The 12,144-nt window shown below is 34.9% G+C and overlaps 1 protein-coding gene across 2 annotated transcripts in view; it reads left to right on the forward strand.

Moving 5' to 3' along the window:
* LOC118185094 (mediator of RNA polymerase II transcription subunit 25-like) overlaps positions 1 to 12,144 on the forward strand; it is a 124,636-nt gene that overhangs the window by 50,839 nt on the left and 61,653 nt on the right. The window lies entirely within an intron of this gene.

A 12,144-nucleotide genomic window follows, 5' to 3' on the forward strand; every position in this document is an offset into this window, starting at 1 on the left:
CAGTGATTCATTCTAAGTTTGCACCACAAAATGACTTCTGGAAAATGAAGAGGCATCTTTTTTACAGCACATAGATCTAAATTTTGCATGTTTACATATTGGCATCACAGCTATAGAAATGAACTTAACAAGTCAACAAAATGATAGATGGCCTCCTGTTTTCACCCTCCTTTATGTGTTAACTGGGCTCATTCGGCTGACCTAAAGATTGAGCAATTAATTCTCTGTGTTCTTCTGCATTTCTAATAGCACAGTTCTAATTGCCTCTGTGAATAGTTGTGGCTGCTTTTTGCATTAATACAGTACAAAGTCCGTAATATGGACGTCCATTATCGGGACTGATCTATAATCAGGACCTCAAAGCCACAAACTTTTTTATTGTATGCTTTACACATGTGTGTAATGCGTTTACGCATGCACGTTGGGAGGATGCGTCTCCAGATATCTTAAAAAATGCTTGGCATAATTTATGGCAGCTACCATATTTCATGGTGAGGACGATGAAGATGATAGCCGGGAATTTGAAGGTTTTCGGACAACGCAAACTAAAGGTGAAATTTTCCAGTTATTGGATTTTGTAAAGAAATGTGGACAAGCGGTATTAAATGAAGATGATATAACAGAAGTTTTTCATTGTGACGACAGTGCCCCAATCATCAATCAGTTAACAGATGGCGAAATCTGTAGTATGGTTCTAGATCCAAAAAATACTTCTTCTGATAGTGAAAAAAGTGACAGAGAAGTTATTGAAAACAAACGAAAATCTTCAATTGACAAGTTAGTCGGTATTCTCAACACAGTAATTACAGGACTTGAGCAGTGGAACATTGTAACTGAACAAAAAATTATGTCTGTTTATAGAATTAAAGGAAAATATATTAGCACAAAAACAAAGCAACTTAAACAACTTACATTGAAAGAAATGTTTAATAAAGTAAACAAATAAATATTAAGCTTTTTTTTTTGATACCCTTTAGATCATAATTGCTCTTTATTTCATAAATTACGGTTTCATATTTTTAAATGTATAATTTCTGGATGCCATCTTATCAGATTTAAATTGATGATCTATAATCCGTAATCGCCGAAGTCCCAACAAGTCTGGATTACGGACTTTGTAAACTTTGTACTGTATATCTTTTGCCCCTGAAGGACTATTGTTTTCGTTTTGCGATTTTGTGTTGAATCACTATAAATGTCCGTTTCACTTTTCAAACTGTTGCCACCAAATATTAGAGTTTTGCATTATATTTGAAGAAATTAAATAATGAAAAATCTGCATACATGTATGTATATTTCTCGCATTGTGATAAAACTGGTTTGGCTAAATTCTAAGTGGACTGTAACTCTTAATTAAACTAATTAACAAACTAATCTGTAGTATATCATCATCTTTATTTTACTAAATTTGTGAAAGACATTCAGGCTTCCACACTCACTCTCTGCTTCGTCATTGAAGCAAACTCTCCAAGTAATTAACATTCTTTTGTAAACATTAGCAATGGCAGTGCCATCTGGCTTCAAAGGGATTTAACACTCCCACAGATTGAAATTACAAAATTTCAAGAAATTATACAAACATTCTGAAAACAAAATTGTGCTTATAAACAGCATAATACTATTATAACTACAGCTATTACAATACTAGAACAAAATACAATACATATGCAAAAATATCATTTTAGTTTTCTACAGGAAGAACAGCGATCTTTGTGATCGCTCTTTTTAATTCTCCTGATTTTGTTTTGATTTTAACAGTTCTTATTTTATTGTGAGATCCGTGACAGACTTTAATAACCCGACCTAAGATCCATTTGCAAACTGGCAGATAGTCCTCCTTGATGAATACCATAGTACTAACAGAAATATTGTCCTTCTCTATCATCCACTTGTTTCTCTGCTGCAGAGTTCCTAAATAGTCATTTGACCATTTCTTCCAAATAATCTGAACTACTTTCATTGTTCTCTGCCACCAACTTAACCAATTTTCATTTATGTCTATTATCATTGGCTCCGGAATCGCCTATATTGATCTTCCTATTAAGAAATGACCTGGAGTCAAAGTTTTATAACAATCAGAATCATTGGAAATGGATGTAAGAGGTCTCAAATTTAGTATTCCCTCTACCTGCACACTTATAGTTTCAAACTCCTCATATGTAAAACGCAAATTTCATATCATTCTTTTTAAGTGATGCTTTATGGGCTTTACACCGGCTTCCCATAGCCCTTCAAAATGAGAGAACTTGGGAGGTATAAAGCTCCAGTCTATTCTTTCGGACGTGAAATATGGGGCCAAAGTTTTATCAGGAAAATTAATTACATTGTAAAATTTCTTCAGCAGAGAATTTGCTCCTACAAAATTAGGGGCATTATCAGTGAATATTTGCACACATTTGCCACATCTGGCCATGAAACGCTTAAGAGTGGCAATTAAAGCACTAGACGTCAAATCTAACAAAGGCTCAAGATGAAAAGCTCGTGTCACAAAACATATACATACACAAATGTAAATTTTATTTAGCATACCCTTTCTCCAATGCTTGTAAGTTGCATAAAAGGGACCACATAGATCCAAACCTGAAACACTAAATAGAGGTGATCTATTAACTCTCTCGTATAGTAAATTACCCATAATCTGTGAAGACAAAACTGGTTTGCATTTAAAGCATGTAACATGAAGATGTACTGTTTTTCACACCAAATCTCTTAACACCTAATGGCCAGAATTTTAAGCGTACTACATTCAATAATCCTTGAGGGCCAAGATGCTATAATCTTCTGTGCACACTAGAAAAATAAATTTTACTTAGCTTAGAATTTTTTGAGAGGATTGCTGAATATTTCTGAAAAAAATGGTAAAGAAGCTTTTTCAAGACGGCCACCAACACGAATTATTTCTTTACGATCAACAAAGGGGTGTAAATTTTTTAAGTTACCTGCTATGTCTTTTTTACAAAATAGAACCCTCTGCTCATGCTTAATAAGTCTTTGCTCAGCTATTCTTACCTCTTCTAGTTGAAGAGGGCCTACCTTTCTTTATCCACCTTTCCTGCAATTACAAATAAACCTAAAAATATAAGAAAGAACATTAATAATTTTATAATAATTGTTACTAATATTCAAGAGTTCGTCTAAAACATTAGATTTCATGTCAATCAACATAGTTCTCTCAGAAATGTCATTAATGTCACTAGAACTTTTGCTTTTTTACACAAAGGATTCTCTTTCGCTTGGTGTTAGGTTCTCAGCCTCTGGAACTATTGGTCGTAAGCACTTGTAGGGAAGATGCGGATCTGTCAAAAATTCTGCACAAGTCCACCACTTAGAATTGTTCACTAGAAAAGAGGCTCTAACTCCACGCATTAGAAGATCGGCTAGATTGTCCTTGGATGAACAGTAAAACCATGAATCTGGATTAGTCAACTTCTGAATCTCGTTAACGCAATTTTGAACGAAAGACTTCCATTTTCTGTTTGATCCTATGATCCATTACAGTGTAACTTTAGAATCACTCCAAAAAAAGATATTAGATGAACCTTTACGATCTAGAACTTATTAACTTCCGTTCCCATCTTGCAGCAATCTGTGCACCCAGCAATTCGAGGCAAGGAAACCTCTTTGACAGGTGAAACTCTACTCTTGGAAGCCAGCAAATTCGCAGAAATTTTTTCTCGATTCTGTATTTTACGTAAACGGCTGCACCATATGACTTTTGGCTTGTGTCAGAAAAAACATGGTTCTCTATACAGTCAAAAGTCGTTAATTCGGACACCCATAATCCGGACCTCAAAGCTAAAAACTTTCTGCGCATGCGCCGCGTTGGCACATGTGCACAGGCGTTTTACGCGTGCGCGTAAGACCTTGACTACTGCGCATATGCGTGTGCGCAAGTGCAGAATACATTTTCGCCTGCGCGTTTAATGTATAACGGACGGTGTAAGCTAAAATTATCTAATTATCTATTTCAGTTAATGTTAATGATTGCGTTGTTCCTTAATCTTCGAGTTGGATCCCGCTTATTATTTTTTGCAGACTGTAAGAGCAATTTTATAAAAGTAAACTTGAACTTTCGATTATGTCAAATAGAATTTCCGATGCTGGAACTTCCAAAGGATCTACAAAACGAAAGTATGTTTCGATGTCCATCAAACAAAAAGTGGAATTGCTGCAAAAAATGGATAAAGACATGAAGAATGTGACAGAGAGGTTAGTGAAAACGAAAAAATTTCGATTGACAAGTTAGTCGGTATTCTCGGCACAGCAATTAACGGGACTTGAACAGCGGAACTTTGTAACTGAACAAGAAATTATGTCTGTTTATAGAATTAAAGAGAAAGTATTATCACATAAAACGAAGCAACTTAAACAACTTACATTGAAAGAAATGTTTAATAAACTAAACAAATAAATATTAAGCTTTTTTTTTTTTTTTTTTTTTTTTTTTTTTTTTTTTTTTTTTGTGAATTTTGATACACTTTAGATCATAATTGTTTTTTATTTCATAAATTACGGTTTCATATTTTTAATTTTAGAATTTCTGCATGCCATCTTACGAGATTTAAAATGATGATCTATAATCCGGAAAAAGCGATAATCCGGAATCGCTGAAGTCCCGACGAGTCCGGATTAACGACTTTTGACTGTATTTTCATCACATGAATCCAAAACAAATCTTGGAACACTAATGTTACTGAGTTCTGAAAGCTCGCTGCACCACCGAGACCACTTGTAGTTCAAATCAGAAGGAAGCTCAGCATCTCATGGTAATTTACGTAACCATAGTTTTTGTGGCAAAAGTTTTATTCTAACAGTAATTGGTGTGATGAGTCCAAAGGAATCATATATTTTTCCAGCTGTTTGGAGGAAGAAGCGTTTGGTACTTTTCTTTCTCCTCGAAATTTCAGTCAAACATGAAGTCTCTATACTCAAACTATCTTTCTGAATGTTCCATGAATTCGTAATACTTTGAGTATCTTTTTATTTGAAAGCGGATGAATGTCAAAATTTTCTTCTTCTCATTTTTTAGCTAAATGATTATCATTCGTCACTCATTTGCATAAGTTCATTCCAGCTCCACGCATAAATTCCTTTGCTTCCCTTGAAATTTTTAAGGCTTCTGATACATCATCTGCTCCTGTAACAAGATTATCAACATACATGCATGTATCAAGAATTTGAAAGGTATCGGGAGACACATTTCGGTACTTTTGGATGTGCAGCTTTATAGTTGCCGCCAACAAAAAGGGACTGTAATTAACACCAAAGAGCACACGCTTAAATATATACACCTCTAACTGATCCTCGATATTCTGCAAAGGTGTATCAATATTCCAGAGTTGCCAACTCTCCCGATTTTCGACTGCTCTCCCGCCAACCCAATTTACAATATATTTCTACCGACCTTTTCTTATTCTTAAAATTTTTTCACAATTTTTATGGAACTTGGCTTAATACTCATTATATTGAAGAAGAAAAAAAAAGTAATTTTGGACTTTTGAAAGCACTTGAATTTTCTCTAGATTATATCTAAAACAAAACCTTGTGAATCAGATGAGAATTTCTGCTTTGAGAGTGAGAGCATACGTATCCAGAAATGTTTTCCAGTTCTCCAATGGGCATCGAGCTCCACTGCTTGTCATCTGGCATATATTAGCCAATGAGCACAAAGCAACTCAAGGCTGTTATTTGCATGTTCTTTAGATTTTTCATTCATCTTCTCATGAGTTATGCGAGTACACGTGCCTTCGGGAAATAGTTTTAGAAATTATCATCTTTTGTCAAGTCTGCAAGAAAGGTGAAAAAAATCATACATAGTTGACTTTCCTTCCATTACAGTAAGACCCCGCTTAATGCGGGGGATACATTCCACCGAAGTAGAGCGTAATGCGAAACAGCGCTAAGCGAGGCTATCTTAACATGTAAATAATAGGGTTAGGGAAAGACGGATAAAAAATGGTTAGGCATTAAATTTAATAATGTTTTTTTTAATAAAAATAAAATCAAACATTTATTTCTTACAAAAATAAAAACAATATAAACGCATATACTTTTAAAAACAAATAAAATTCTCAGTCAGATCATTCAGTCTATTCTGGGTTTCCAATTTTCTGCCTTTTTGTCAAGAAGGCATTATGATAGATTGGCTTAATGGCATATTGCGTTCAATTTCGTCGTCAATCCATATAGACAGTCGTTTTTCCATTTCCTCTATAATGTTATTTCTAGAACGGGTAATTCTAGTTGCAGAGCTTGACGTAGTTGCAGTTGCTGATGACAGTATTTTTTCTTTATTCTTAAGAATTGTCCTTATTGTTGAAGTTGCCAAAATCAATGCAGCGCTAATTTGAGATTGACATTCACCAGAATCTAATCTTCTAATCACTTGCATTTGAGTTTCCAGTGAAATGCTTTTTCTGGTTGCTTTCTTTTCTTGTTTTTTATTATCACCCATGATAAAAACTAAAGATCATAATATTTGTCACTGTATTAATCGTTATAGTATTATACAAATTTAAACTTACAATAATGTCAACAAATGCTTCAAATGATAAAAATGCGTCCACCAAGCAAGAAACACAACTACACTGTTTCGGTTATGTTATTTGGAAACCTAGCGCTGCGCACAATTTCGGAGAATCCCCGGGTTGAAATAAAAGAGCGCTAAACGAAACAGTGTTAAGCGGGGTCTTACTGTATTTCCTCAAGGAAATGTAATAAATTTGCGATGTGTATCATCTGTCGTTGCGATTTTTCGATTTCACATGGTGGAAGGGCGGATGTTCTCAAACATGTGCGTACACAAAAACACAAGGACAACATGAATTGTTTTGGAAAAAAAACAAAAAATTTAATTTTTTTTGGAAACAAAGGACCAAAAAGTTATTAATGCAGAATGTCTGTTCTCTGCGTTTTTACTGTAGCACAACCTGCCACTGAATGCATCAGATCACGCTGCAGCTTTATTTAGAAAAATGTTTCCCGATGGTGAAATCGCTTAGAAATACTCAAGTGCAAGGACCAAAACAGGTGCAATTGTTAAAGAAATGGATTTGAAAAATAAATCATCAGTTACTACTTCAGTTACTTCAGTTTCAGTGCATTAAAACAGCTGTGTTCTGCCTCTCTACAGATGGAAGCAATAATATTGATTCAAAACTATCCAATTGTTGCTTCTTTTTTTAATCCAGAATCTTCAGAAATTGAGTGCAGTTTACTTTCTGTCCCCACTTTAGAAGGACTTTCGACAGGCTTTAATATAGCACAGCTAATTATTAAAACTTTAAAAGAAAATGCAGTCCCTCTGGATAATTGCTTAGCACTTGGTGTCGATAATGCACCAGTAATGGGAGGCTTGAAGACTGGTGTTGCAGGCATCTTAAGAAAGGAAAATTCGGATTTGCAGATTATGAGTTTCACCTTTTAAATTTAGCAGCTGAAAAAGTGGCAGCTTCTTTACCAATAAATGTGGATGAACACATTGTTGATATTTATTATTATCTTGAAAGGAGTTCTAAAAGAAAGGAAAAATTGAAACAGTTCCCAACAGCTGCATAATACTGAAATGAGAAAAATTTTTAAACATGTGTGTACATGCTGGCTGTCTTTAAAGAAATGCTTATCTAGAATCCTCGATCAATGGAACCCACTTCTTGCATTTTTTAAAGAAGAAGTAAATGCTTCGAGAGTTAAGATAAAAGGCTCTATTGAAAGTTATAAAATGCCTAAAGTAAATGGAGATGTAGTTACTACTTCCATTGTTAAAAATAGTTTTGAGAAAAATAAAGTAATTTCTGCACCATTCAGCAATTCAACTGGCAGTTTTCAAAATAACACTGCAAAATATAAGCGTAAAGCTGATGCAAATTTCTCTCAAAATAAAGAAATTGCTCAACGCACAAAACAGTGTTAAGCGGGGTCTTACTGTATTTCCTCAAGGAAATGTAATAAATTTGCGATGTGTATCATCTGTCGTTGCGATTTTTCGATTTCACATGGTGGAAGGGCGGATGTTCTCAAACATGTGCGTACACAAAAACACAAGGACAACATGAATTGTTTTGGAAAAAAAACAAAAAATTTAATTTTTTTTGGAAACAAAGGACCAAAAAGTTATTAATGCAGAATGTCTGTTCTCTGCGTTTTTACTGTAGCACAACCTGCCACTGAATGCATCAGATCACGCTGCAGCTTTATTTAGAAAAATGTTTCCCGATGGTGAAATCGCTTAGAAATACTCAAGTGCAAGGACCAAAACAGGTGCAATTGTTAAAGAAATGGATTTGAAAAATAAATCTTCAGTTACTACTTCAGTTACTTCAGTTTCAGTGCATTAAAACAGCTGTGTTCTGCCTCTCTACAGATGGAAGCAATAATATTGATTCAAAACTATCCAATTGTTGCTTCTTTTTTTAATCCAGAATCTTCAGAAATTGAGTGCAGTTTACTTTCTGTCCCCACTTTAGAAGGACTTTCGACAGGCTTTAATATAGCACAGCTAATTATTAAAACTTTAAAAGAAAATGCAGTCCCTCTGGATAATTGCTTAGCACTTGGTGTCGATAATGCACCAGTAATGGGAGGCTTGAAGACTGGTGTTGCAGGCATCTTAAGAAAGGAAAATTCGGATTTGCAGATTATGAGTTTCACCTTTTAAATTTAGCAGCTGAAAAAGTGGCAGCTTCTTTACCAATAAATGTGGATGAACACATTGTTGATATTTATTATTATCTTGAAAGGAGTTCTAAAAGAAAGGAAAAATTGAAACAGTTCCCAACAGCTGCATAATACTGAAATGAGAAAAATTTTTAAACATGTGTGTACATGCTGGCTGTCTTTAAAGAAATGCTTATCTAGAATCCTCGATCAATGGAACCCACTTCTTGCATTTTTTAAAGAAGAAGTAAATGCTTCGAGAGTTAAGATAAAAGGCTCTATTGAAAGTTATAAAATGCCTAAAGTAAATGGAGATGTAGTTACTACTTCCATTGTTAAAAATAGTTTTGAGAAAAATAAAGTAATTTCTGCACCATTCAGCAATTCAACTGGCAGTTTTCAAAATAACACTGCAAAATATAAGCGTAAAGCTGATGCAAATTTCTCTCAAAATAAAGAAATTGCTCAACGCACAAAATATTTTCCGATTACTTTATCTTGTGAAGAACGAATATTTGTTTTTGTCTTCGGTAACAAACAAACAAAGTTTCTTAACAAAGCTTTTTTTTTTTTTTTTTTTTTTCTACAGTTCATTTTGTCATCATTCGATGTTCTTAACACATTTCTCAAAGCAGAATTCCATTAATTCATGTTTTGCAACCAATGATTTATGATCTGTTTAAAGACATTTTATCAAAGTTTGTGAAACCAGTCTGTGTTTTGGCTTGTAATTCTATATATGATGTGATTTATGGTGAAATAGAAAATCAGAAGAAAGATGAAGATTTGGTAATAGGAGCTACAACTACAAAAGTAATGGAAGAACTTTCAGAACACAAAAATAAGTTTTATCTTCATGTTAGAAGTTACTTCTGTCGAATATGTGATTACATACTACATAAATTTCCAGTCAACGATGAAGTAATTTTGCATGCTAAAGTTACTGATATTTCTGCTCTAGCAAATGCATCTTTTTCTGATATAAGGTACTTTTTGAACAGATTTCCCGTGTTACTTCATATAGTCAAGAAAGATGATGATATTGATGTTGTCACTGATATATTGCAGTTTACAATTAGAAAACTTGGGTGAAGTTATAAATTCAGCTAGGATTGACACCTAGTGGAGTTTAATTGGAAAACTGAAAGGTGCTGATGGAATTTTAAAATACAGTGAACTGTCTAGAATTATGTTGGCCATCTTGGCAGTTCCCCATAGTAATGCAGAGTGTAAGAAGATTTTCAGTGTTGTTGCGAAAACGAGGATTAAATTTAGATCTAATACGAGGGCTATCCAGAAAGTAGATTACGTTTTGGAATAAAAAAATAAACAAAGTATAGGAAACAAATTTTATTATATACAGATGAAAGCCACACTCAAATACTACTTTTCTACATAGTCACCATACAAATTAAGGCATTTATCGTAGCAATGTACGAGCTTGGAAATTCCTTCGTCGAAAAATTCGGCCGCCTGCGCCTTCAACCACTTCGTTACCTCTTCTTGCCTTCCATCTTGCACAAAACTTGTTTCGTGCAACAAACTTCGCGAAATTTGTGGAAAACTCAAAGAAAGTTCCGTTATTGTGAAATTTCGATTTTCACGGACTTTAGCATCGACTTTTTCGAGAAGTTCGGCGGTCACTATGCTGGGTCTCCCACTTCAATCTTCGTCGTGAACATTGGTTCGGCCATTTTGAAATCTTATGACCCACTGACGCACTCCACCTTCAGTGATAATGTTGTCCCCATACACTTCACAAAGCTGCCGATAGATTTCTATCGGTTTACAGTTTTTTGCAGTCAGAAACCTTATTACTGAGCGCACATCGCAGCTCGCGGGATTTTCAATTAACGCAGACATTTCAAACCGTCACAGTATCTGAACGGAGCACAGCACGAACCTCTCACTAGCACGGCTAGATGCAGACTGAGCTGCGCAACGCTCTGACCCCAAGATGGCCACGCTAGCCCCGCCCCTATCGGACACAGACGGAAACGTAATCTACTTCCTGGATGGCCCTCGTATTAGTGATGACACATTAGAAAAAAAAGTATGATATTCTTAATAAAAATCTAACTGCATCTTGATCTTTCTCAACTAACATGATCTGTAAAAATGCCTTTTCGATATCTCCTAAGATTGCAACGCCCACCGGCGGCCGAGCGGTAAAGTCGCTGAACACTGGTAGTTGGGTGCGAGGTTCGAATCTCGCGAATGGGCTGGCTGCTTCAGTGTTTTCATGGTTTTCCCAATGTGTAACGTGTATATGAGCCAGTTTCCCTTAGAAAGTGCTCCATGAAGGCATCCCTCCCCCTAGGCAGATAGCCCTAGTGTGCTTTGCCATAATTAAATAAACCAAACCAAACCTAAGATTGCAACTGTATTTAGTCTAAAATATATCAGCAAGTGAAATATATTCTGATTCAAATTAATACCTGGCCACAAACAATCATTCAGGGACAGACTGCTTATTTCATGTGAGCTCGCATCAAATACAATAGGCATTTTTGTTGTAATGCTTTCTTCTTTATAAACTGCCTGATGCGGCATATAAAAAACTGGCTTGTTTACTGGTTTTGTGGAATCTAATGCTCTTTCTGTTATGCCTTGATTTAGGTACTCTTCTAAAGTTTGTCTATATTTTAAATGTAATGCATTATCATGCTGCATTTTCCTCATCAGGATCTTTATTCTTTTTTCTGCGACACCAAAATTGTCACCTAGATGTTCCCAACTTTTCTTCCAAGGCAGGCTAACAAAATACCGACCACCTTTGAAACTAGCAGTTTTGTTGAGTATCTCTAATGCTTAATCTTCATCGTAAGTATTGGGATCATCTCTAATATCAATCGATTCCAAATCAAAAAACGTCTTCGACTGTGCTTCGGCATTGTCATAAATTAACCCACAATGCATTAATTGTTTCTCATGTGGTAAATCTTCAATGCTTCTGCTCACTAAATACCCAAATCACTAAATACTGAGTTTTATAGCACTAAATTTGTATTTGGTACATAAATTTGCCCGTATCTTATCAAATCGAAAAATATTTCAGATCCTAGAAGTAACTGAATTTTTCCTGGTTTATGAAAGTCTGGATCAGCTAACATAACTCCTTGTGGAATCTCAATATTACAGACATCAGTTTGTCTAGAAAGCATCAAATGAGGAATTTTCGGAATTACGAAAAACTGTAGTTTACGACTGTATGTGTTTCGTCTATTTAAAATAACCGCACTAATTTTTGATTTCACCATTGTTGAAATCCCAGATAAACATCTTACTGATCTGGATCTTTGCAAGCTTTCGTGGTTTGAAGGAGCCTAATTTTATGGTTGACAGGCTAATATGCAAGTACCTAAATAAGCAGTTACCACTGTTAGTCTCAACCCTTTTATTTTGCAATACCATATAATTTGTAGGGTGTTTGGAACTAAAAAAAATATGTGAATTAATATCATTTGCAATTTATTTTGAATATAGATT

This window comes from Stegodyphus dumicola, chromosome 8 (genome assembly GCF_044657685.1).
Source record: "Stegodyphus dumicola isolate Sdum_Otavi_A_Nest chromosome 8, ASM4465768v1".
Taxonomy (NCBI): domain Eukaryota; kingdom Metazoa; phylum Arthropoda; class Arachnida; order Araneae; family Eresidae; genus Stegodyphus; species Stegodyphus dumicola.